Here is a 13,531-nt window from a genome sequence, read left to right on the forward strand (position 1 = left end):
AAATTATTCAAGTCCACAAAAGTGATCAACGTTATCTTATTCATGCATTTATCAATATCAACATGTTCCATAAAGCATAAAGAGATAATAAATTATTACCTCGATTTTTGAGCCATACAAATCGACCATATAAATTACATTCAAACGCCTTTGATCTTTAATTCAACTTCCAATATTTCCTCGGATCTATATCAACAGAAATTACATAAAAACGGAGTTTAATTTTGAAAACAGATCGAATTGGGTGATTAATCAGTGAAAAACAACTTACCGGGTTCGAATTTGGCGAAACGGACTTCGGAATCTGACTCAGGACGTCAACAAAATCTAAAATATTACTCTTGAATTCCAGTTCACCAACTTGATTTCTAGCTTCCAATCTTTTTCTAACGAACACGAATAATATATCGTACAAATACGACTTCAAATAATTTTCCTCGCCATAAAAAAATAACTTATTAAAATCTAAATAATAATTTGAGGACTCAATTGGTAAAATTGAAAACTAATGGTGCCATCACAATAGTTAATTACTTAAATTAGTGACTAAATTGATTTTGTAAAAACTATTATGTCATAACTATAATCACTTGGAAATAAGAGACAAGATAAAAATCTCACCAAACTTGGATGACACGCCTTGTGATTTACTCATTTTTCACTTTAATACAACCCCAAAATCACGTGCATTCCATTTCTCATTTCACGTTCATTTTTAATTTTTTTTTCTTTCTTCATGTTCTGCTCTGTAGGTGAAGCAAGAAAGCTTGTCAAACGATCGCCAGTACACCGCATCAACCGCCTATTTTGTCACCGTTCGAAACTTCATTTACATGTTCGAATCATCTTAGCCTCCTCATCCTAGATCTGACTTCCATTCATCGAGAAACCTTATGGATCATTGTAGATCTACCAAAAGGCATTTGGTTTTCTTAAAACAAAACATGTCAGTTTGCATCTGGCGACCTTCCGATGATTTTGAACTCGAGCTATGCTGTTCCTTATTACCGACCAAGGGCGGTACTAATGTTTAAAAGAAACCGCTAACTACCATTCTGACACACTGAATTTTGCCCTGTCAAAAACTAATGATTCACGATAAGAGAAGAAGGAAACATTAACGAGCCAAATATAGAAGATTCGAGTTTTACTAATCAAGCCACAGTTCAAGTGAAATCATCAACTACTATCTCTATGCAATAAATTTCAGACAAGCTAAAAGTTAATAATTCGAGAGAACAATTCCTCAGCAAAATTACCAAGCATAATATCTCTGGTTTAGTTTTTCCAAATCAAGCTATAGTCCAATCAAAACTATAAACTACTATGTCTATGATTTGGATCTCAACATTCCAAATTTTACTGATTTGAGTTAGGAGAAGGAAAGATTACCGAGCGAAAAATCCATGATTTCTCTTGCGCCTGATGATACTAGGTCAATATGCTCTCTTCAAGAAATAAAGCATTGGCTCACTTGATGAATCTCATGAATAAAAATCCAAAATATCTTATTCATATGTGGTTCCAATTATTTTGAATAGAAAAATGTTTTATTTTCAATCCCCCGATAGTCAATCATTCACTCACCCATTATCTTAAAATATATAAAACAAATAAATCAATCCATGTACTCAATCATTCACTTCCCCATTATCTTGAAATATATATATAAAAACAAATCAGAACTTTAGTAATAATTGCATACGAAAATTCTAGAATTATTTATCAATTTTTTGATTGAAATCGAATAATAAATATCTTAGCTTTATTAATCAAATAACATATTTATCCATGTAATAAACCACCTTACTTTCTTCCAAAATAGCCATTTAAAATTAATACTTTAAAATTCCTAAAATTTAGCCCATAAATTAGGGTGTTACATGTCCTCCACTATAAATACCAAAAAAAATTCATTCATATCATATTTCACCAAAAAAACAATCTTCTCTCCCAATTTTCTCAATTCCCACTTACCCAAAATAATTCGACCAATGGCCGACCACCTTCCTTGGTGGGATACCATCGCAGCTCCGCCCCTTCGCAGTGACCGGAAAAAATCAAACAAAACCAAAATACTCTCCCAGTTCGATAAACACGAAATCAAAGCCCATTCATCCTAAAAAGGACCCTATAAGCGTAGATCTAAGTTTAAAGCCTCAAAGTTTACATTTTCTGACGTGACCCATCGTCTTCTGATGGCCGCTTCTCTCATATGCTCCAACCGAAATTGATTCCTTTGTGTTTTTGTGATTTTTTTTGCCATTTTGCGAAATATTTGGCTGAGTTTTTTTACGTTTAAGTGGTTTTTTCTCGTTGTGGATGCCTTATTTTTTTGTCGTATATTGCTTTTGTTTCTTGGTGATTTTGTTGGTTGATCGGGTTTTCCTTCGTTGTTTTTCATTGATTGCTCGTATATTTGTTGTCATTCTTCTCGGTCGGGCTATTTTTTTGGCTATTTCGGGGATCGTTCTCCTCGTTCTTGATTTACTCGAGGTTGAGGATGTGCTTGACCGAATATTTTGAGATGGTTCAGTCCCGAGTTGCTTCAGTTTTTGTGTTTCAGGCATCGAAAATCTCGGATAATCTCGTCGGCGCAATGCTATCAGAGGCTCTTGGACTCATTTGACTATGTGGCGCCTTTCCTTACTGTAAAACCCTAACTTTGGCTTACTAGGCTTCCCAGGTCGGCTGGCTGGGTCAGCCCGCCTACCCGATTGGACTCCTTACTGGACCTTTGTTGGACTCCTTGAACCTGAACCCAATGAAAATAAATTAATAAATAAAATAATAATATAATAAAATAAATAACATATTAAATATATATATATATATCATAAAATATGTAACTAATATATATATATATATAATATAAATATAATAATATATACTAAATATATTATATATATAATATACACTATGTTATAATAATATATATATAATATAAATATATAATAATAGATATATATATAATAATAAATATATAAAACATATATAATGATATATAACTAATATAATATATGTATATAATATATAATAAATATATACCATATAATAATAATAATAATAGTATATATGTATATATATATATATATATATATATATATAATATATAATAATATATATAATATATATACTATATACCCCAAACGAAAATAGATGTCTACATACGGTAATCGAAGAAAATGTAGGCGGAGTTGGAGATGATTTCTCGACGGCAATGGTTTGGTTACACATGATGACGATGGTGATAAGAGGGAAGAAGAAGAAAGAAAGAATTCAAAAGCAAAATGTGTTTATTGTGTTGTGTTTCAGATGCTCTCACAAACTGAAAAAAGGAGCACTCTGTGAAAGAAGAAAGAGTTTATGCCTCAAAACTTTTCGTTTCCCTTTTTTTTTTTCCTGAATGGTTTCCTTAGTAATTAGTATAATCTTAAAAGTAGGGTCAATTAAATATTCAAGAAACGATCAAAGGGATTTCAATTGTTTTCTAACGTGGCAGTCATCTCATCCATATAAGCATTTAAGCCAATTGTGTTTCTTGTCACTCCTGCTAACGGCGATTAACATTTAGTGGTCTTTTTGTAATTAATCACTAATGTTAGTGATTGATTTATTATTTTTGAAACTTCAGTGGATAAAATAAAAGTTAACTCAAACATTAGTGACCGGCTGTTTAGTTTACCCTTTTATTTATAAAGACTTAAAAGAAAACCCAAAATCTGGAGTTAATGTGTTTGATTAATATAATTATTTTGAAAAGAAATAATATTATGCCCATGATTGTAGGTGAAAAACATAATGGGTTTGGTGAGCCTGAGCCGCCAACAGATTTTACGTATTACGACTGCCTCATCACTTTATTCGTCTTTTTCCAGTGCAAAATGAGTTAGATCCATTGTAATAAGAAAATGATTCCATGTTTAAAATAATTCTAATTTCATGCCAAAACTCCAAATTTAGATCCTTTAATATTTTTTATTCGTTAAAGCAATTATAAATTTGGATGAAGTCAACATAACAGATGTTTTTGGGGATAATTGTTTTGTTAATTTAACCATCATGAGTTGACAATTTGACACGTGGTTAAAGAAGAAATATATCAAAGCAATCTTAGTCAACAATACGTCAATAAACTCAATTCGTTAAAGAAGAAATACATATGCTCAAATTTGATCAAAGGAAAAAAAAATGTAATGATCAGAGCATAAGAAGGGGCGGAAATAGAAAAAACAATTTAGGTGTCAAATGTAAAAAGTTATATGAAGAATTATTATAAGTGAAAAAATTGAATTTTAAAATTTTTATTATTAAATATTTTTAAAATATGTCGTCAAAATCTTTTTAAATGGGATGTCAAAATCTTTCTAGAATGGTGTCATTTTTTAAAATATTATACATATAATTTATATGGGAAAAAAGGTTTAGAAACTCTTCGATGTCAATTGTCACCCCTAAAATATATGTTGGCTCCGATAGTGAGCATAAGAAGAGTTGTAAATGAGATAAGATAGATTGTGAGTTACTCACAATCGACTCGATTAAAATTCGATAAATACTCGAGTTGAATAGACTCGACTTGAATTCTTAACAAGCCGAAACTAGCTACTTGATACTCGACTCGAAAAGCTCACGAGCAACTCAAAAATATATAATATATTAATATTTTATTTTTTAAAAAATAAAATATTAATAATCTAGACATTTATGTGTTGAGTTTTTAATGCAGTATAAGATTTTTCATGTATTTAAGGTTCATATTCGAGTTTGAGTTTGAGGCTTCAATCGAGTTAAGTTTAAGATTTTTTTCATTTTGAGCTTTTTCGAGTTTTAATTCATGATTTCGAGTTCGATTCGAGTTTGAAAATTTTAGGCTAACGAGTTTTCGAACTGAGTCAAGCTTCATTTCAGAGTTTTTGAGTCGAGCGTTTACACTAGACCTGTCAAACTTGACTCGAACCCGATTACCCAAACCAATTTACCTGACCCAGTACCTGATATTAACTCGAACATGATCATCAAATTTGATCTGATACCCAACTCAAACCATATCCGATCCAAAATTTAGCGAAACTGAAATCAACCAGAACTAAAAGCAACCTGAATTAAATTTTAACCGGAACCAAATTTAACCCGACATGAAAGCAACCTGGACATATTGAAATTGATCAAAGTTATTAAACGATAAAAGTTATTTTCAATAATAAATTAATTTAAATGAAATTGATAATTTATTAAAAATATTAGATTTATAATAAAATAATAGAAAATTTAAAAGGAATATAAAAATAAGAATCTAGTTGTAAGAATGAAAACAGTAATAAATAAAATTTACTTATCTTACTTATTATATAAATATTAGATTTATAATAAAAATAATATAAAACAACTAAAACAAAGGAAATGATATTATATTTATAATAAAAATAATATAAAGTTTATTTATGTTACGACGAAAACTTACAAATAAAGTTATATATTATTTTTTAAAATTTAACAAAAATATTAAATTTATAATTGGAAATAAAAAATAATAATAAAAAATTTATTTTTTTATCAAATATTTCTCATTATAAGTTTTTCATACGAGATCAATATAAAAGTTTGATAACAAATTCTAACACATATTATGGATCGTATTTGTGTCAAATTATTGATTTATCATCTCTAAATGATGGTTTAGTTCAAAATATTGAATGATTAAGAATTGAAATTAAACTTAAATGATAAAATTAACAAATAAGAAGACATATTTTTTACAAGTATATATCAATTATTTTATATATACTTGATTTTGATTAAACTCGTAACCAATTCAACCCGAATTAACCTGATCTAAAGGTTGACCTAAACTGAAAATCAACCGATTCGATATTGACCGACCTAATATTGGCCCAAAAATCAACTGATCCAATATTGATATAAACCGGAAAACAATCGATCCAATAATCACCTGACCCGATACCGACCCAATCTGATCTGATCCGATTCACCGTACACCCAAACTAGACCCGAGCCAAATCCAATCCGATCCAAACAACATTAAACATAATTTAATCTAAACCCAAAATTACCCAATTCGAAATGACCCGACCCAAAACCAATCCAAATGACCCGTTTGCGACCTCTAGTTTACACCCATGTATAAGCATTGTCCAAGTCCAACCAATATGTATATCGGATCTCTCATTTCCGTATTAAGAATGGAATACTTGCAATGGTGAACCTATAAATATTTTTAGGGATTAAAATTAACAACATAAAATTTATTAAGGATAAATAATTTAATAGAAATTTTTTAATTTTTAAACGCGGTTCCGCCTCCCATGTGTGGAAGGAAGAGTAAAATTTCCTAATACAATTTTTACTTATTTTTTTATTAAGATCCTAATAAAGTATTTATTTGTTGAGTAAAGTATACAAATAGTTTCTCGATTGTAGAGTATTATTTTGTTGATTCTTCAAATTTTAAAAAGTTACAAAATGGTCCTTTAATTATAGGTCAATGTTTTGTTCAGCCGCTCTACTATTAAAACTTACAAAATGGTCACCCATGACTCAACCATTCATATCTTTCAAATAGTTGGAGACTCAACAAAACATTGACCTATAATCAAGTGACTATTTTGTAACTTTTAATAGTCAAATGAGTCACAAAATAGCTGTAACACCCATCTCCCGTATATCTTTCCGTACACAAGATACAAATGTCACATCACTTTTAAAATATTTCCTTTTTTAAAAACACGTAAAATTTTGTTTCCATATTTTTTTAAAACATAATTTTTTTAAGATAAAGCAAAACATTAATTGAAATATGTTAAGAGGTTTGATAACTCCTTGAAAAGGTCATATTTTGAGACCTTTTCACTTAAGTTATTGAATGTCTAAGAGCCCATTTAGGACCATTTAGATGCATTTAGGAGCATATAGTTGCATGTGGTGGATTTCAGTTTGCCGCGGCATTTTATTTTTACAGCAGTGCTGCTTTATGGGAAAGGTACTTGTCTGATGATGTGCAGGTGTTGAAAGCAAGGAAAAGAGGATTTAAAATGCCGTGAAATAAGGATATTGCTGAGCTAAATAAAAATGCCAAGTTCAAATGGCATTTCAGGAGCGTACAAGAAGAGAGAAGATATTTTCTAGCCAACTGTCCCGGATTTTACGCATGCTCTACCCGAGATACCCACCGCAGCATGGCGCTTCAACCACCGGTTCTATTGATGACGTTGCCTAGTCTGACCCTACAGATCCTGTCGGTCCTAGGGCGCCTGCAGCATGATTATGCCGGTCACGTGCTAGCTATCAAGGCTGAATCATTGCCTATCCTGCTTGACTCTCTAGCAACTCAACCATGGTTTTGGGGTTTCCTAGGATGGTTAACACCAAACCTTAGGATTCATTTTCCCCTATAAATAGAGGAGGAAGCCACAATGAAGAGGACTTTAGTTCCAGCCACATTTGATCTTAAAACATTAGAGAGAGAAAGTCTCATCTTTCTCCGTCAATCCCACTTACCGTGGCATTTCTCCTTGACTAGAAGAAGGGAGTGGCGTTCTGAGCATCCGAGAGGAGCTAGTCCGCTGGGAGCAGTCCTTGGTGGCCGAGGAAGGCATTTGGCAGTGCACGTTGAAGGCTTTTTCTCCTCCCCTTAGTACTTGCTTTTATATTTTGTTGTTGGGTTGTAAGGAACGAATGAATCTTGCTTTGTGCTTGTTGATTTCGAACCCCACCATGAACTAATCCCATTTGGTGGGAGTTCGCATGGTTATTTAAGTTGTTATTTTAATGAATGGCTGTTGTTTCATGCTCTATTCTGTTTTGTTTATGATGCTTAAAGCCTTGAGGTTGTAGGAGCTACGAGAGTAGCCTTTCCTTAGGAGGGTTCATGAGGTTCGAGAGAATGCCTTGGCAATTTATCCTTAGTCTTCGAGAGAAGCTAGGGAGAAACTACATAAACAACGGGTTCTAGATAGTAACTAGGCATAATCCACCTTAGAGATAAGGATAGGATTTCATTCGACTAAAAGGAGTTGTGTATAAACGATAGGTCAGATGTTAATGCTGCCGCAAAAAGGTATTGCCGAGACATATTCTATTAGCTGAGTCAATAGGATCACTGCTTGGGCTTACGCCAATCGGTTTTGCCAGGGCATCTTTAGTATGTCGAGTCCCTTACTAGAGATAGCATAGGGCACATCAGTAGACTCTGTCGGGCAGGGTAAGTAGAGAAGAAGCACCATTCAGAGAAATAGACTTAAGTTTTCCTTGTGTCTCCCATCACTCATTTCCATTGTTGCTTGTCTTGTGAGAAAGCTAAAGTCCTATATATATTAAATCTAGTATTTGCATTTTTATTTTGCCTTGACATTTCCATTTGTTTTCACGTATCACAATTTAATTTGCCACGACATATCCATCTACTACCACACTACCACCACTCCATTTCCACTACGTCCATTCCATTTTGCCACTGCATTCTCATCTGTATATACCATAACTAACTTTACTTAGGTGACAAAGTAAAGTCCCTTGACAAACCTATTTGATTTCCCGAATTCCCTATGGAGACGATACTCTACTTATCACTTTATTACTTGTTCGATTGTGTACACTTGCACACATATCCGCATCATATTTTAGTACTCACAAATAGCGGACAAGTTTTTGGCGCCGTTGCCGGGGAATTGGCAACTGGAAGTTAATTAGTTTTTTCATAGCATTTTTATTTTACTTGTTCAATTTTTTTGTATAGTTTTACTTGTTATTTTCCTTGTCTTTTTCAGGTTTTTATTTTACGTACTCAAAGTGCTCCAGCAAAGATGTATCAAATTGGAAATCAAGGAATGGGTCAAGAGGAATATCAACATGCCGAGGCAATTCTGAAAGCTGGGAATGCAACTAGGCCTTGTAGTATTCGAGATCATTTAAATATTATCATGGACGAACTAAATCCTGGAATTGTGGCACCCATGACTCAGACAGCCCACTTTGAGCTCAAACCGGTTATGTTCGACATGTTGGACTTTATTGGACAGTTTGGTGGTGCTCCTCATGAGGATGCAAGGCAACATGTTCAGGCATCCAACTCAGCATGTCTATTATGCCACGACAATCACAATGAGAGTGACTGCCCGACCAATCTAGAGTCCATCAACTTTGTAGAGAACTACAATCGAGGCAACAACAACCCCTATTCTAACGATCTTGGATGGTGTCAACATCCAAACATTTTGTGGGGAAATCAAGGAACCAACAACTCTAGTCAGTCCGCTAGGCAGCAGAACTTCAGTGACTCCCAGGGTTTTCAAACGAATATGCCATGGCATAATTCTAACGAGGGAGTACCATATTCATCTAATACAAGCTCTTTGGAGGCCACGATGCAAGATTTTATCGCAACAATGAAGACCATGCTGCAAGACCATGCGACCTCTATAAAAAGTCAAGAAGCTCTGTTTCAGAGCCACAGTTCGTCGTTGAGGGCCTTGGAGGGTCAGGTTGGCCAAATTGCCACGGCATTAAATTGTTTCCCACATGGCAGTCTACCTAGTGATACTGAAGTCACTAAGGATCAAGACATGGAGCATTGTGGTACATTCACCTCAAGGAGTGGCATCAAAATCTATAAAGATGCTAAGTTTGGGGGAAAGACACTCGGAGAGCCCGATCATGAGATTATGCACGAAGATCCGAAGGTGCAAGAAGATTCACGTTCGCTGGAAAATAAGGATGAGGGTTCGAAGAGTACAACCAATGAAGAGAAGAAAAATTTTACCACGGCAAAAGAAAAAACCCCATCAGTAGGAGTTGATGACCAAAAGAAAGCTGCAGAATTTTGCCGCAACAAATTTTTATACAGTGATAATCACTTCAATCTTGATGAAGAAGATGAAGAGGAGCTCGAGGATATTCCAAAGGAGATGAGTAAGTCTAGCTCACCCGTAGCTAGATCGGGTATGAAATTTGAACCTTTGAATCCTATTGAATTTACTCATCCTAAACCTCAACTAGCTGCTCATTTTTCTAGGCTAGAAATTGTGAAAGAACTAAGGAATGAAATGGAGATTAAGAAAAAATTCACTAATGAGAAATTATTATTTGCCGTGGTAATTTCGTGGTATGCTGATATTGTCAAATTTCTCATTAGTGTTGTTTTGCTTCCTTACTTGACTGGCCTAGGAAAGAACAAGGTCATACACGATGGTGGCTACTGGCATAGGGATGACCTCGACCTCTCCAACGAATTTGCTGCCCAAGTGATTTCAAGTTGCCACAGCAAAAAGGAGCGAAAAGAGATCCCATTCCACTACCATTAAACTTCATGCATAGAGCACTTTGAAGGAGAGAGGACTACTGCAAAGGTCCTAAAATTTAGATGTGAAAGACCCGAAAAGCCAAGGCAATTTTTTTTAAGGCAGAACTGTTATATGTGTGGGGCATTTTGGTCTACATTGGTGCTCCGATCGAGCGTGACAAATCTGCACTTTTATTGGATGATGTCGATACCGGCCAAGCATCTTGAATATGCCGTGACATTTCAGATTTACTCTTGTGCATAAATAATATTTTATTATGCTATCGTTTTAGTTTATTTTGTTTTAAGTGCTTATTTTTCTTTGCAAGGTCCATCCCATGCAGCCCACCGAGTCAATGGAGGAGAAACAATATGAGATGCCACAGCAAGCTCCTTTACGTAGGAGCAGACGTCGCCTACGAAAGGCATCTCAACATCAGGAGCCCCCGCTCCCAACTGTTCAAGAAGGCCCTCACACTCCTCCAGCTGCACCAGCTTCTGACTCCGAGCATTCCAGCCCCGCTAAGCTCCAAAAGTGCACTTCCCGTGCAACTGCTGCACCACCACCATGAAGCCAAGGTACCTTGCATTGCATTGCATTCATAGCATGTAGTTTTCATTTTTCTTAGATTTAGTAAGCATTGGGGACAATGCTTCTCTCAAGTTTGGGGGAAGTAGGGTTCTCACATCATTGTATGATAGTATTAGTAAAATGAATATGCCATGACATTAGTAAATATAGAATTAGTTTTCTGGAATTAATTGAGGATGCCCGATGATGAAGAATTCTTGATGGCTAGGATAGAATGTATATGACTGGTTGAGGATGATAGAACCAACTCTAGGACTTGCTTCTTTGAAACCCTTGAACACGAGTGTATGTTTTCCATGCTTGAGAAACTTAGAAATTTTTTATAAGAGAATTCTTAAATGTCGTGGCATAAAACTGTGAATGATGAAAACCCCGCATAAAAAATATATATATATATAAATTATAAATAAATGCCTTGGCATATCTGTAGAGGAACACTCCGCTATGTCTTGGCATATGAGTGAATGAAAGTAGTCACATGATGACTCTACCTGACTAGCTCGGGGGTAAAAAGTATGCTCCCTTTCATCTAGAGTGTGGGATGGTAGAGTGATGGCCTTACTCTCCTCGTAGCAGAAGTAATCAAAGAAAACAAAGGGGAGTAGTAATTTGAAAATGTCATGGTAAATTGAGAAAGCTTGAGTAGAAAATTTTTAGGTTTGTTAAGTATGGACTGGATACAAACACGCACACACCCACATAAAGAATCTTGCCCTAGGGGACGGTACTTGATTTCTCAAACTAGTCTAGCATGTTGAAGCCATATGAGCTGAGGGCTGAAATTTTATCCCATATAATTATTCTGCTTCTGAACTTGTCATGGTATTTTTGTTTTGCTTATCACTATCCATTGCTTGAGGACAAGCAATAGCTTAAGTTTGGGGGTGTGATAACTCCTTGAAAAGGTCATATTTTGAGACCTTTTCACTTAAGTTATTGAATGTCTAAGAGCCCATTTAGGACCATTTAGATGCATTTAGGAGCATATAGTTGCATGTGGTGGATTTCAGTTTGCCGCGGCATTTTATTTTTACAGCGGTGCTACTTTATGGGAAAGGTACTTGTCTGATGATGTGCAGGTGTTGAAAGTAAGGAAAAGAGTATTTAAAATGCCGTGACATAAGGATATTGCTGAGCTAAATAAAAATGCCAAGTTCAAATGGCATTTCAGGAGCGTACAAGGAGAGAGAAGATATTTTCTAGCCAGCTGTCCCGGATTTTACGCATGCTCTGCCCGAGATACCCACCGCAGCATGGCGCTTCAACCACCGGTTCTGTTGATGACGTTGCCTAGTCTGACCCTGCAGATCCTGTCGGTCCTAGGGCGCCTTCAACATGATTATGCCGGTCACGTGCTAGCTATCTAGGCTGAATCATTGCCTATCCTGCTCGACTCCCTAGCAACTCAACCATGGTTTTGGGGTTTCCTAGGATGGTTAACACCAAACCTTTGGATTCATTTTCCCCTATAAATAGAGGAGGATGCCATAATGAAGAGGACTTTAGTTCCAGCCACATTTGATCTTAAAACGTTAGAGAGAGAAAATCTCATATTTCTCCGTCAATCCCACTTGCCGTGGCATTTCTCCTTGACTAGCAGAAGGGAGTGGCGTTCTGAGCATCCGAGAGGAGCTAGTCCGCTGGGAGCAGTCCTTGGTGGCCGAGGAAGGCATTTGGCAGTGCACGTTGAAGGCTTTTTCTACTCCCCTTAGTACTTGCTTTTATATTTTGTTGTTGGGTTGTAAGGAACGAATGAATCTTGCTTTGTGCTTGTTGATTTCGAACCCCACCATGAACTAATCCTATTTGGTGGGAGTTCGCATGGTTATTTAAGTTGTTATTTTAATGAATGGTTGTTGTTTCATGCTCTATTCTGTTTTGTTTATGATGCTTAAAGCCTTGAGGTTGTAGGAGCTACGAGAGTAGCCTTTCCTTAGGAGGGTTCATGAGGTTAGAGAGAATGCCTTGGCAATTTATCCTTAGTCTTCGAGAGAAGCTAGGGAGGAACTACATAAACAACGGGTTCTAGATAGTAACTAGGCCTAATCCACCTTAGAGATAAGGATAGTATTTCATTCAACTAAAAGGAGTTGTGTATAAATGATAGGTTAGATGTTAATGCTGCCGCAAAAAGGTATTGCCGAGACATATTCTATTAGATGAGTCAATAGGATCACTGCTTGGGCTTACGCCAATCGGTTTTGCCAGGGCATCTTTAGTCTGCCGAGTCCCTTACTAGAGATAGCATAGGGCACATCAGTAGTCCCTGTCGGGCAGGGTAAGCAGAGAAGAAGCACCATTCAGAGAAATAGACTTAAGTTTTCCTTGTGTCTCCCATCACTCATTTCCATTGCTTCTTGTCTTGTGAGAAAGCTAAAGTCCTACATATATTAAATCTAGTATTTGCATTTTTATTTTGCCTTGACATTTCCATTTGTTTTCACGTATCACAATTTAATTTGCCACGACATATCCATCTACTACCACACTATCACCACTCCATTTCCACTACGTACATTCCATTTTGCCACTGCATTCTCATCTGTATATACCATAACTAACTTTACTTAGGTGACAAAGTAAAGTGCCTTGACAAACCTATTTGATTTCCCCAATTCCCTGTGGAGACGATACTCTACTTA

General features: G+C 35.5%; 1 long non-coding RNA gene across 2 annotated transcripts; it reads right to left on the minus strand.

Annotated features, from left to right (window-relative positions):
* Positions 1-349: 349 nt before the first annotated feature.
* On the minus strand, positions 350-1,563 carry LOC120195571. 2 transcript variants are annotated; one of them, XR_005523080.1, is made up of 3 exons: positions 1,393-1,526; positions 622-1,075; positions 350-386 (listed from the first exon to the last, which is right to left on the minus strand). It is a non-coding gene; the product is annotated as an uncharacterized LOC120195571 (long non-coding RNA). The 2 variants fall into 2 exon arrangements; XR_005523079.1 differs by lacking the exon at positions 350-386 and having other exon boundaries at positions 1,393-1,563.
* Positions 1,564-13,531: the final 11,968 nt, after the last annotated feature.

This window comes from Hibiscus syriacus, unplaced genomic scaffold (assembly GCF_006381635.1).
Source record: "Hibiscus syriacus cultivar Baekdansim isolate YM2019G1 unplaced genomic scaffold, ASM638163v2 tig00117016_pilon, whole genome shotgun sequence".
NCBI lineage: Eukaryota > Viridiplantae > Streptophyta > Magnoliopsida > Malvales > Malvaceae > Hibiscus > Hibiscus syriacus.